General features: G+C 48.9%; 1 protein-coding gene across 1 annotated transcript in view; it reads right to left on the reverse strand.

The window, feature by feature from the left end:
* The window catches only part of LOC140127061 (cadherin-related family member 3-like), a 108,843-nt gene that overhangs the window by 57,545 nt on the left and 37,755 nt on the right, over positions 1 to 13,543 (reverse strand). The window lies entirely within an intron of this gene.

Below are 13,543 nucleotides of genomic sequence, written 5' to 3' on the forward strand. Positions count from 1 at the left end.
GCAGTCCCAAAAAATTGTTTAAAACAGAGGACCGGAAAGGTGGCCCTCCAGAAAAATTGAATAGATTGAGTGCCTGTATGTGGCACTCCCAAAAATTGTTTAAAACAGAGGACCGTGTCGGTGGCCCTCCAGAAAAATTAAATGCATAAAGTACTATACCTAGAGCCAGTGGGCCCTGTCAAAAAACAGCCAGTTTCCTCTGCTTTACTGTAGAAAGAGGAGGAGAAGGAGGAAAATGAGGAGGAGGAGGAGTGGATAAATTATTCAGGTTGAGCTTCCTTCACCTGCTGGAGATTTGAAATTAGGAGAAATCCATGCTTTATTCATCTTGATAAGCGTCAGCCTGTCAGCGCTGTCAGTCGACAGGCGTGTACGCTTATCGGTGATGATGCCACCAGCTGCACTGAAAACCCGCTCTGACAAGACGCTAGCGGCAGGGAAGGCAAGAACCTCCAAGGCGTAGAGCGCCAGTTCGTGCCACATGTCCAGCTTTGAAACCCAGTAGTTGTAGGGAGCTGTGTGATCATTTAGGACGATGGTATGGTCAGCTACGTACTCCCTCACCATCTTTCTGTAAAGATCAGCCCTACTCTGCCGAGACTGGGGACAGGTGACAGTGTCTTGCTGGGGTGACATAAAGCTGGCAAAAGCCTTGTAAAGCGTACCCTTGCCAGTGCTGGACAAGCTGCCTGCTCGCCTACTCTCCCTCGCTACTTGTCCCGCAGAACTACGCACTCTGCCGCTAGCGCTGTCAGAAGGGAAATACTGTTTCAGCTTGTGCACCAGGGCCTGCTGGTATTCATGCATTCTCACACTCCTTTCCTCTCCAGGGATGAGAGTGGAAAGATTTTGCTTGTACCGTGGGTCCAGGAGAGTGAACACCCAGTAATCGGTGCTGGAATAAATTCTTTGAACGCGAGGGTCACGGGATAGGCAGCCTAGCATGAAATCTGCCATATGCGCCAGAGTACCAACGCGTAAGAATTCACTCCCCTCACTGGCCTGACTGTCCATTTCCTCCTCCTCCAACTCCTCCAACTCCTCTTCTTCTGCCCATACACGCTCAACAGTGTAGGACTCAACAATGGTCCCCTCTTGTGTCTCGCCAACATTCTCCTCCTCTTCCTCCTCATCCTCCTCCACCTCCACCTCCTCCGATATGCGCTGAGAAACAGACCTAAGGGTGCTTTGGCTATCAACAAGGGAATCTTCTTCCCCTGTCTCTTGTGAGGAGCGCAAAGCTTCCGACTTCATGCTGACCAGAGAGTTTTTCAACAGGCCAAGCAGCGGGATGGTGAGGCTGATGATGGCGGCATCGCCACTGACCATCTGTGTTGACTCCTCAAAGTTACTCAGCACCTGACAGATATCAGACATCCACGTCCACTCCTCATTGTAGACTTGAGGAAGCTGACTGACCTGACTACCAGTTCTGGTGGAAGTTGACATCTGGCAGTCTACAATCGCTCGGCGCTGCTGGTAAACTCTGGATAACATGGTCAGTGTTGAATTCCACCTCGTGGGCACGTCGCACAACAGTCGGTGAGCGGGCAGTTGGAGGCGGCGCTGCGCTGCCCTGAGAGTGGCAGCATCTGTGCTGGACTTCCTGAAATGCGCACAGATGCGGCGCACCTTCGTGAGCAAATCAGACAGATTGGGGTATGTCTTGAGGAAACGCTGAACTATCAGATTTAACACATGGGCCAGGCATGGCACATGTGTCAGTCTGCCGAGTTGCAGAGCCGCCACCAGGTTACGGCCGTTGTCACACACAACCATGCCTGGCTTCAGGTTCAGCGGTGCCAGCCACAGATCAGTCTGCGCCGTGATGCCCTGTAATAGTTCTTGGGCGGTGTGCCTTTTATCGCCTAGGCTCAGCAGTTTGAGCACCGCCTGCTGTCGCTTAGCGACGGCACTGCTGCTGTGCCTAGAGCTACCGACTGATGGCGCCATGCCCACGGATGGTCGTTCGGAGGAGGAGGTGGAGGAGGGGTGGGAGGAGGAGGAGGCATAGTAGGCCTCAAACACCTGGACCGAGGTAGGCCCCGCAATCCTCGGCGTCGGCAGTATATGACCAGCCGCAGGGTCACACTCGGTCCCAGCCTCCACCAAGTTAACCCAATGTGCCGTCAGAGATATATAGTGGCCCTGCCCGGCAGCACTCGTCCACGTGTCCGTGGTCAGGTGGACCTTGTCAGAAACGGCGTTGGTCAGGGCACGGATTATGTTGTCTGACACGTGCTGGTGCAGTGCTGGGACGGCACATCGGGAAAAGTAGTGGCGGCTGGGGACCGAATACCGAGGGGCGGCCGCCGCCATGAGGCTGCGAAAGGCCTCGGTCTCTACTAGCCTATAGGGCAGCATCTCCAGGCTTAGCAATCTGGAAATGTGCACATTAAGGGCTTGGTCGTGCGGGTGGGTTGCACTATATTTGCGTTTCCGCTCCAGCGTCTGGGGTATGGAGAGCTGAACGCTGGTGGATGCTGTGGAGGATCGTGGAGGTGACGATGGGGTTTTTGTGGCAGGGTCCTGGGCAGGGGGCTGACTATCAGCTGACACAGGGGAAGGAGCAGTGGTGTGCACGGCCGGAGGTGAACGCGCTTGTTGCCACTGAGTGGGGTGTTTAGCATTCATATGCCTGCGCATACTGGTGGTAGTTAAGCTAGTAGTGGTGGAACCCCTGCTGATCCTGGTTTGGCAAATGTGGCACACCACAGTCCGTCGGTCATCCGGTGTTTCCTTAAAGAACCTCCAGACTTCTGAAAATCTAGCCCTCGCCGCAGGAGCCCTCGCCACGGGAGCTTCACTAGTTGACACATTTGGCGCTGATGCACCAGCTCTGGCCCTGCCTCTCCGTCTGGCCCCACCACTGCCTCTTCCAACCTGTTCTGGTCGAGGACTCTCCTCCGTCTCAGAAGCACTGTGTTCACCCGGCCTCTCAACCCAGCTTGGGTCTGTCACCTCATCATCCTCCGATCCCTCAGTCTGCTCCCCCCCCGGACTTCCTGCCCTGACAACAACTTCCCCACTGTCTGACAACCGTGTCTCCTCATCGTCGGACACCTCTTTACACACTTCTTCCACTACGTCAACAAGGTCATCATCACCCACAGACTGCGACTGGTGGAAAACCTGGGCATCAGAAAATTGCTCATCAGCAACCGGACAAGTGGTTTGTGACTGTGGGAAGGGTCCAGAAAACAGTTCCTCAGAGTATGCCGGTTCAAATGGCAAATTTTGCTGGGAGGGGGCAGACTGGGGGGGAGGAGGCTGAGGTGCAGGAGCTGGAGGAGTGCCGATTTCGGTGACATGGGTGGACTGCGTGGAAGACTGACTGGTGGACAAATTGCTCGAAGCATTGTCGGCAATCCACGACATCACCTGTTCGCACTGTTCTGGCCTCAACAGTGCTCTACCACGAGTCCCAGTAACTTCAGACATGAACCTAGGGAGTGTAGCTCTGCGGCGTTCCCCTGCTCCCTCATAAGCAGGTGGTGTCTCACCCCGCCCAGGACCACGGCCTCTGACCCCTGCAGTAGTTGGACGCCCACGTCCCCGCCCTCGTCCTCTACCCCTAGCCCTCGGGTTAAACATTTTGAAAATGAAAGTTATAACTTTAATTTTTTTTTAACTTTTTTTTGTTGTTTTGTGGGTTTTTTTTTTTTTTGTGTTTTTTAGTTTTTAAAACCAAACGATGCTATCCTATTGCTATGGCTATTTTCTAGTCAAGTATTACAGCACACTACTATGCCAGATGAGATGACGCTGAGTTATGAAAAAAATAAACGTAAAATAAAAAAGGAAATGGCAGACTGTGCCTAGTTGAAATACAACCCCGGGCCCTAATAAATTTTCCCACTTCGGTCTTTGCGATGGATATGTGCGTCACTAAAACACAGTGGTCGCAAGTCTGACTCCAAATTGCTCCCAATTTGATAGTAGATGCACTGCAGCAAGTACAGCCACCAGCAGATCAACCAGAAATCAAATATATATAACGCTACTGTAGGCGTAATTAAGACGTTTGTATTCTCCTATGGCTATTTTCTAGCCAAGTATTACAGCACACTACTATGCCAGATGAGATGACGCTGAGTTATGAAAAAAATAAACGTAAAATAAAAAGAAACTGGCAGACTGTGCCTAATTGAAATACAACCCCGGACCCTAATAAAATTTCCCACTTCGGTCTTTGCGATGGATATGTGCGTCACTAAAACACAGTGGTCGCAAGTCTGACTCCAAATTGCTCCCAATTTGACAGTAGATGCACTGCAGCAAGTACAGCCACCAGCAGATCAACCAGAAATCAAATATATATAACGCTACTGTAGGCGTAATTAAGACGTTTGTATTCTCCTATGGCTATTTTCTAGCCAAGTATTACAGCACACTACTATGCCAGATGAGATGACGCTGAGTTATGAAAAAAATAAACGTAAAATAAAAAAGGAAATGGCAGACTGTGCCTAGTTGAAATACAACCCCGGGCCCTAATAAATTTTCCCACTTCGGTCTTTGCGATGGATATGTGCGTCACTAAAACACAGTGGTCGCAAGTCTGACTCCAAATTGCTCCCAATTTGATAGTAGATGCACTGCAGCAAGTACAGCCACCAGCAGATCAACCAGAAATCAAATATATATAACGCTACTGTAGGCGTAATTAAGACGTTTGTATTCTCCTATGGCTATTTTCTAGCCAAGTATTACAGCACACTACTATGCCAGATGAGATGACGCTGAGTTATGAAAAAAATAAACGTAAAATAAAAAGAAACTGGCAGACTGTGCCTAATTGAAATACAACCCCGGGCCCTAATAAAATTTCCCACTTCGGTCTTTGCGATGGATATGTGCGTCACTAAAACACAGTGGTCGCAAGTCTGACTCCAAATTGCTCCCAATTTGATAGTAGATGCACTGCAGCAAGTACAGCCACCAGCAGATCAACCAGAAATCAAATATATATAACGCTACTGTAGGCGTAATTAAGACGTTTGTATTCTCCTATGGCTATTTTCTAGCCAAGTATTACAGCACACTACTATGCCAGATGAGATGACGCTGAGTTATGAAAAAAATAAACGTAAAATAAAAAAGGAAATGGCAGACTGTGCCTAGTTGAAATACAACCCCGGGCCCTAATAAATTTTCCCACTTCGGTCTTTGCGATGGATATGTGCGTCACTAAAACACAGTGGTCGCAAGTCTGACTCCAAATTGCTCCCAATTTGATAGTAGATGCACTGCAGCAAGTACAGCCACCAGCAGATCAACCAGAAATCAAATATATATAACGCTACTGCAGGCGTAATTAAGACGTTTGTATTCTCCTATGGCTATTTTCTAGCCAAGTATTACAGCACACTATTATGCCAGATGAGATGACGCTGAGTTATGAAAAAAATAAACGTAAAATAAAAAGAAACTGGCAGACTGTGCCTAATTCTACTCAAACCCCTAATAAATTTTCCCACTTTGGTGTTTGAGGTGGATATGTGTGTCACTAAGAGCTAAACACAACGGTAGCAAGTCCCCCTGCTAATTCCTCACAATATGGTACTAGCTGCAAATAAAAAAAAAAAAAAATTATAACGTTATTGTAGCCCTAAGAAGGGCTGTTGGGTTCTTTAAGAATCACTCCTGCCTAACAGTAAGCTAATAGAACACCCTAACGCTTTCCCTGAGCAGCAGCAGCTCTCTCCCTAGCGGCATCCAGACAGAGAATGATCCGAGCAGCGCGGGCAGCGGCTAGTCTATCCCAGGGTCACCTGATCTGGCCAGCCAACCACTGCTATCTACGTGTAAGGGTACCACGTCATGCTGGGTGGAGTGCAGAGTCTCCTGGCTTGTGATTGGCTCTGTTTCTGGCCGCCAAAAAGCAAAACGGCGGGAGCTGCCATTTTCTCGAGCGGGCGAAATACTCGTCCGAGCAACGAGCAGTTACGAGTACGCTAATGCTCGATCGAGCATCAAGCTCGGACGAGTATGTTCGCTCATCTCTACTCAGCACCTGACAGATATCAGACATCCACGTCCACTCCTCATTGTAGACTTGAGGAAGCTGACTGACCTGACTACCAGTTCTGGTGGAAGTTGACATCTGGCAGTCTACAATCGCTCGGCGCTGCTGGTAAACTCTGGATAACATGGTCAGTGTTGAATTCCACCTCGTGGGCACGTCGCACAACAGTTGGAGAGCGGGCAGTTGGAGGCGGCGCTGCGCTGCCCTGAGAGTGGCAGCATCTGTGCTGGACTTCCTGAAATGCGCACAGATGCGGCGCACCTTCGTGAGCAAATCAGACAGATTGCGGTATGTCTTGAGGAAACGCTGAACTATCAGATTTAACACATGGGCCAGGCATGGCACATGTGTCAGTCTGCCGAGTTGCAGAGCCGCCACCAGGTTACGGCCGTTGTCACACACAACCATGCCTGGCTTTAGGTTCAGCGGTGCCAGCCACAGATCAGTCTGCGCCGTGATGCCCTGTAATAGTTCTTGGGCGGTGTGCCTTTTATCGCCTAGGCTCAGCAGTTTGAGCACCGCCTGCTGTCGCTTAGCGACGGCACTGCTGCTGTGCCTAGAGCTACCGACTGATGGCGCCATGCCCACGGATGGTCGTTCGGAGGAGGAGGTGGAGGAGGGGTGGGAGGAGGAGGAGGCATAGTAGGCCTCAAACACCTGGACCGAGGTAGGCCCCGCAATCCTCGGCGTCGGCAGTATATGACCAGCCGCAGGGTCAGACTCGGTCCCAGCCTCCACCAAGTTAACCCAATGTGCCATCAGCGATATATAGTGGCCCTGCCCGGCAGCACTCGTCCACGTGTCCGTGGTCAGGTGGACCTTGTCAGAAACGGCGTTGGTCAGGGCACGGATGATGTTGTCTGACACGTGCTGGTGCAGGGCTGGGACGGCACATCGGGAAAAGTAGTGGCGGCTGGGGACCGAATACCGAGGGGCGGCCGCCGCCATGAGGCTGCGAAAGGCCTCGGTCTCTACTAGCCTATAGGGCAGCATCTCCAGGCTTAGCAATCTGGAGATGTGCACATTAAGGGCTTGGGCGTGCGGGTGGGTTGCACTATATTTGCGTTTCCGCTCCAGCGTCTGGGGTATGGAGAGCTGAACGCTGGTGGATGCTGTGGAGGATCGTGGAGGCGACGATGGGGTTTTTGTGGCAGGGTCCTGGGCAGGGGGCTGACTATCAGCTGACACAGGGGAAGGAGCAGTGGTGTGCACGGCCGGAGGTGAACGCGCTTGTTGCCACTGAGTGGGGTGTTTAGCATTCATATGCCTGCGCATACTGGTGGTAGTTAAGCTATTAGTGGTGGAACCCCTGCTGATCCTGGTTTGGCAAATGTGGCACACCACAGTCCGTCGGTCATCCGGTGTTTCCTTAAAGAACCTCCAGACTTCTGAAAATCTAGCCCTCGCCGCAGGAGCCCTCGCCACGGGAGCTTCACTAGTTGACACATTTGGCGCTGATGCACCAGCTCTGGCCCTGCCTCTCCATCTGGCCCCACCACTGCCTCTTCCAACCTGTTCTGGTCGAGGACTCTCCTCCGTCTCAGAAGCACTGTGTTCACCCGGCCTCTCAACCCAGCTTGGGTCTGTCACCTCATCATCCTCCGATCCCTCAGTCTGCTCCCCCCTCGGACTTCCTGCCCTGACAACAACTTCCCCACTGTCTGACAACCGTGTCTCCTCATCGTCGGACACCTCTTTACACACTTCTTCCAGTACGTCAACAAGGTCATCATCACCCACAGACTGCGACTGGTGGAAAACCTGGGCATCGGAAAATTGCTCATCAGCAACCGGACAAGTGGTTTGTGACTGTGGGAAGGGTCCAGAAAACAGTTCCTCAGAGTATGCCGGTTCTAATGGCAAATTTTGCTGGGAGGGGGCAGACTGGGGGGGGAGGAGGCTGAGGTGCAGGAGCTGGAGGAGTGCCGATTTCGGTGACATGGGTGGACTGCGTGGAAGACTGACTGGTGGACAAATTGCTCGAAGCATTGTCGGCAATCCTAGACATCACCTGTTCGCACTGTTCTGGCCTCAACAGTGCTCTACCACGAGTCCCAGTAACTTCAGACATGAACCTAGGGAGTGTAGCTCTGCGGCGTTCCCCTGCTCCCTCATCAGCAGGTGGTGTCTCACCCCGCCCAGGACCACGGCCTCTGACCCCTGCAGTAGTTGGACGCCCACGTCCCCGCCCTCGTCCTCTACCCCTAGCCCTCGGGTTAAACATTTTGAAAATGAGAGTTATAACTTTAATTTTTTTTTTAACTTTTTTTTGTGTTTTTTTTTTTTTGTGTGTTTTTTAGTTTTTAAAACCAAACGATGCTATCCTATTGCTATGGCTATTTTCTAGCCAAGTATGAAAGCACACTGCTATGCCAGATGAGATGACACTGAGTTATTAAAAAAATAAACGTAAAATAAAAAAGGAAATGGCAGACTGTGCCTAATTGAAATCCAACCCCGGGCCCTAATAAATTTTCCCACTTCGGTCTTTGCGATGGATATGTGCGTCACTAAGCGCAAAACACAGTGGTCGCAAGTCTCACTCCAAATTGCTCACAGTTTGCTAGTAGATGCACTGCAGCAACTACAGCCACCAGCAGATCAACCAGAAATCAAATATATATAACGCTACTGTAGGCGTAAGTAAGCCGTTTGGATTCTCCTATGGCTATTTTCTAGCCAAGTATTAAAGCACACTACTATGCCAGATGAGATGACGCTGAGTTATGAAAAAAATAAACGTAAAATAAAAAAGGAAATGGCAGACTGTGCCTAATTGAAATCCAACCCCGGGCTCTAATAAATTTTCCCACTTCGGTCTTTGCGATGGATATGTGCGTCACTAAGCGCAAAACACAGTGGTCGCAAGTCTCACTCCAAATTGCTCACAATTTGCTAGTAGATGCACTGCAGCAACTACAGCCACCAGCAGATCAACCAGAAATCAAATATATATAACGCTACTGTAGGCGTAAGTAAGCCGTTTGGATTCTCCTATGGCTATTTTCTAGCCAAATATTAAAGCACACTACTATGCCAGATGAGATGACGCTGAGTTATGAAAAAAATAAACGTAAAATAAAAAAGGAAATGGCAGACTGTGCCTAATTGAAATACAACCCCGGGCCCTAATAAATTTTCCCACTTCGGTCTTTGCGATGGATATGTGCGTCACTAAGCGCAAAACACAGTGGTCGCAAGTCTCACTCCAAATTGCTCACAATTTGCTAGTAGATGCACTGCAGCAACTACAGCCACCAGCAGATCAACCAGAAATCAAATATATATAACGCTACTGTAGGCGTAAGTAAGCCGTTTGGATTCTCCTATGGCTATTTTCTAGCCAAGTATTAAAGCACACTACTATGCAAGATGAGATGACACTGAGTTATTAAAAAAATAAACGTAAAATAAAAAGAAACTGGCAGACTGTGCCTAATTGAAATCAAACCCCTAATAAATTTTCCCACTTTGGTGTTTGAGGTGGATATGTGTGTCACTAAGAGCTAAACACAACGGTAGCAAGTCCCCCTGCAAATTCCTCACAATATGGTACTAGCTGCACTACTAGTGGCAGCAAGCCCAGCCACAAGCAAATAAAAAAAAAAAGTATAACGTTATTGTAGCCCTAAGAAGGGCTGTTGGGTTGTTGTAGAATCACTCCTGCCTAACAGTAAGCTAATAGAACACCCTAACGCTTTCCCTGACCAGCAGCAGCTCTCTCCCTAGCGGCATCCAGACAGAGAATGATCCGAGCAGCGCGGGCAGCGGCTAGTCTATCCCAGGGTCACCTGATCTGGCCAGCCAACCACTGCTATCGACGTGTAAGGGTACCACGTCATGCTGGGTGGAGTGCAGAGTCTCCTGGCTTGTGATTGGCTCTGTTTCTGGCCGCCAAAAAGCAAAACGGCGGGAGCTGCCATTTTCTCGAGCGGGCGAAATACTCGTCCGAGCAACGAGCAGTTACGAGTACGCTAATGCTCGATCGAGCATCAAGCTCGGACGAGTATGTTCGCTCATCTCTAGTGCTGATTATCAACAGAACATCTAAGGCAAGCTGGGCTGAGCCCCAACACGGCCCAGCACCCAGGTGATCAGTGGTCAAACAATGGTAACAATACCCATACAAACACCTAAAAATTGGTAGGGGTGGGAGGTTCCCCACGCGTATCGTCGCTATCCGTGACTTCCTCAAGGGTCTGTAACCTCTAAGAGCGAAAGCTCACCTTATATGCACTGAGAAGACATTTCAGGACTTTTAGTTGATTTTAACCCTTGTGAAGTTGTAAGTTGATGTACTAATAAAGATTATTTATTATATTATATTTTTGGTCCATGATAGCACACTTCTTTCTCTTTCGAATGTTTAGTCTGATAAGTTGAAGATTAATCTTTGTGGTATTAATTTTAAGCAGTATGTGTGGAGAAAACCAGACACTGCTCATCACCTGCTAAATACAATCCCAACAGTGAAACGTGATGGCAGGGTGTTTTTCCGAAGTTTACGGTGATTCATGGGAACAAATTTTTTTCCCCTTTATTAGGAAAATGGCCGCGAGCACAACGTGTTACATGGGGCTCTGGGAAGAAGAAAGGAACACCCTCGATCACATATGCAGACATGTAGGTTTTTGGGGTTCTGTATTCACCAAATTTCAATTCTTTTTTGTTGCTAAAGTAGATATCAAGAAATCCATGTCAAATCAACATAGTTGGTGGAGTGATTTTTGCTCAAAGTCCAGGGTGTCAGTTTTGGGGGTTCTGTATTTCCCAAATTGTAATTCTTTTTTGTTGCTAAGATAGATATCAAGAAATCTGTGTCAAATCCACATAGTTGCTGGAGTGATATTTTCTCAAAGTCCAGGGTGTCAGTTTTTGGGGTTCTGTATTCCCCAAATTTCAATTCTTTTTTGTTTCTAATGTTGATATCAAGAAATCCATGTCAAATCAACAATTAACCAATATGTCAGATAGAGGTCTCACAGGTCGCAGCACACTAAGGAGTCATTGCAGCAGGGGTTACTCTGTGAGGCCAGAACTGCCGGTGTCATCTTGCGGCAGTGTGTTGATGAACAACCCAAAGGTTCTCAATTGGTTGACTAGATCATCCACTTCTTCCCAAATGACATCTGACAACCCCAGCAAAGAGTGAGTGGGTTCGTCAGATACAATCGTTAGTTGGCATGGCCCAGGAGCAGGTCAGCGGCACTGACCTGTCCTTAACCAGCCTCTGTCCTGTTCATTTCCCTCAGCAAGAGATCTACTAGGTGGTCTGGACTCAGCGCCACTATACAGTGAGGACGAACTCTTTGAGGAGAGTAAGCAAATCTACAAAGGTTACAGGAGAGGAGAAGCAGGAGCATCCGGAGGAGGTAGAAGATGACCCAGAAGCACCGTGGCAGTATACAGTAGAGATGGAGGTGGGGGGTCCCTCAGAGTCACTTTCGCAGATGGCCCACAGCATGCTGCTTTGCCCAACTAGTGACAGCCGAATAGTCAACATCCAGCATAGGGATGACTTTTGGCTCTCCACCCTCTTAGACCCTCGATACCTATATAGGAAATACTATAGAGAAATACTATACAGACAGGTGGCCGCTGCCTATGTGCACCATTGTCCATCCTCTGTCTGGTTGGACCAAGGGATTCCTGGCACTCATCGCTCACGTACTGCCACAGCTGCTGTGGGGAGATAGGTTGGTGGAAGGAGCAGTAGCATCTCCATCAGCAGCAGCTTAAGTCCTTAAGTCCAGCTTCTTTCACCCGTCCAGTGAGGAGGGTAGCTGCCACCAGCAGCAGTACAACATGGAGCAGACCATGCACCAGCAGTTGGTGGCCTACTTGGACAGCACTCTACCAGCCCAGGTAGACAATCTCCTGGACTACTGGGCAGCCAAACTTGATGTGTGGCTGCAACTTGCAGAGTTTGCAGTAGAGAAGCTGTCCTGCCATCGTTACTCCAAGGAGAATCCACTTGTCCACCCGTAATGTGGAGAGACTGACCTTTGTCAAGATGAATCAGGTGTGGATTGGCCAGGATTTCAACACACCAATGCCTTATGCATCAGATTAGATCAGCCATGATGCCTCCCCCAAACGATGAGAAATGAGTCACCTCCACACTTTGTTATTGTGCCACTCTGTGGCCTACCATGTTGCTGCCACCTCCAGAATTGTCATTGTGCCATTCTCTGACCTCATGATGCTGCTGCCGCCACCTCCACACTGTGTCATTCTGCCACACTGTGGCCTACCTTGTTGCTGCCAGTTCCAGAACTTGTCATTGTGCCACTCTCTGACCTCATGATGCTGCTGCCGCCACCTCCACACTGTGTCATTCTGCCACTCTTTGGCCCACGACGTTGCTACCACCTCCATAATTTGTCATTGTGCCAATCTGCAGCCTTCTCATGCTGCTGCCAACTAACCGCTGTCTCCCTGGAACACCCTGCGATTTCCATAATGCTGTTTCCACCCTCCACCACTCTATGACGTTGCCAATATATGTGGCATACTCCTGTTTGTTTTAGGCTTTAGCAATCCTGATTATTGACTGATTAATGCAAAGTTTCTGCCAACACCCTCTGCACTCTTTTGGTGGGTTTCTACAAGTATCAGAATTTAACAGAACAGGTTCTGTCATAATCTATGGAATCATCTGATGTCACTGTAAAAAGAGTGCACTCTTTGATGTTATAGTAGGATCTTGGCCCTCAGCTCAGTCCTTTCATGTTGGCACAGACATTACCTTGTGAGGCTATGTTCTCGCTTCACTTATTTGGTCAAGTTAGCCCCTGTAAGTGCCCATGGAACTGAAGAGTGAAGCGATACTAAGAGCGGTGGCTGTCATGTGCGTGTCAAAACACAGCATTGTTTGAAGACCAAACCACGCTCCCTATGCATATTTGAGCATGGCACAACGTTCTACACCCTACTGGCTCTCTGCAGCCAGGATATACCTGTTTTTTAACATGATTAGTAATAATCATCCAATTGAGAGACATGAAAATGGCTGTCTACCAATGTTTATCAAACAACCTGAGGGGACTGTAGAGGATCTGCAAGAAAGACTGGCAGAGGATCCCCAAATCTAGGTGGGGAAAATGTATTTACATCATTCCCAAAAAGACTCATGGCTTTACTCGCTCAAAAGGTGCTTCTACTCATTACAGAACAAAGGGTTTGAATACTAAGGACCGTGTGATATCTCAGGTTTTTTCTGTCAAGATGGTGTGCAGAGTGTGTATTAATGAGCTCAGATCTTATCTCCCTGCTCTAAAATTGGAGGATTAAGCCCTTAGCTTTTAGCTTGATCTGTGAAAACACTGCTCATACCTTACTGCAGCCAGGGAGATAGCATAAAGGGTTAACACTCACATCTGTGTAGTAAATAGTAGAGGAGAGAGAGACCTGTCTTGAATCTGGTGGGCAGATTTGCTATAGCAATGTAAAAGTAACATTGTAACTAAAGGGGCACTTAGCACCCTGTTTCTTTAAAGACTAAGCAGAATTTGT

This window comes from Engystomops pustulosus, chromosome 4 (genome assembly GCF_040894005.1).
Source record: "Engystomops pustulosus chromosome 4, aEngPut4.maternal, whole genome shotgun sequence".
Classification (NCBI taxonomy): domain Eukaryota; kingdom Metazoa; phylum Chordata; class Amphibia; order Anura; family Leptodactylidae; genus Engystomops; species Engystomops pustulosus.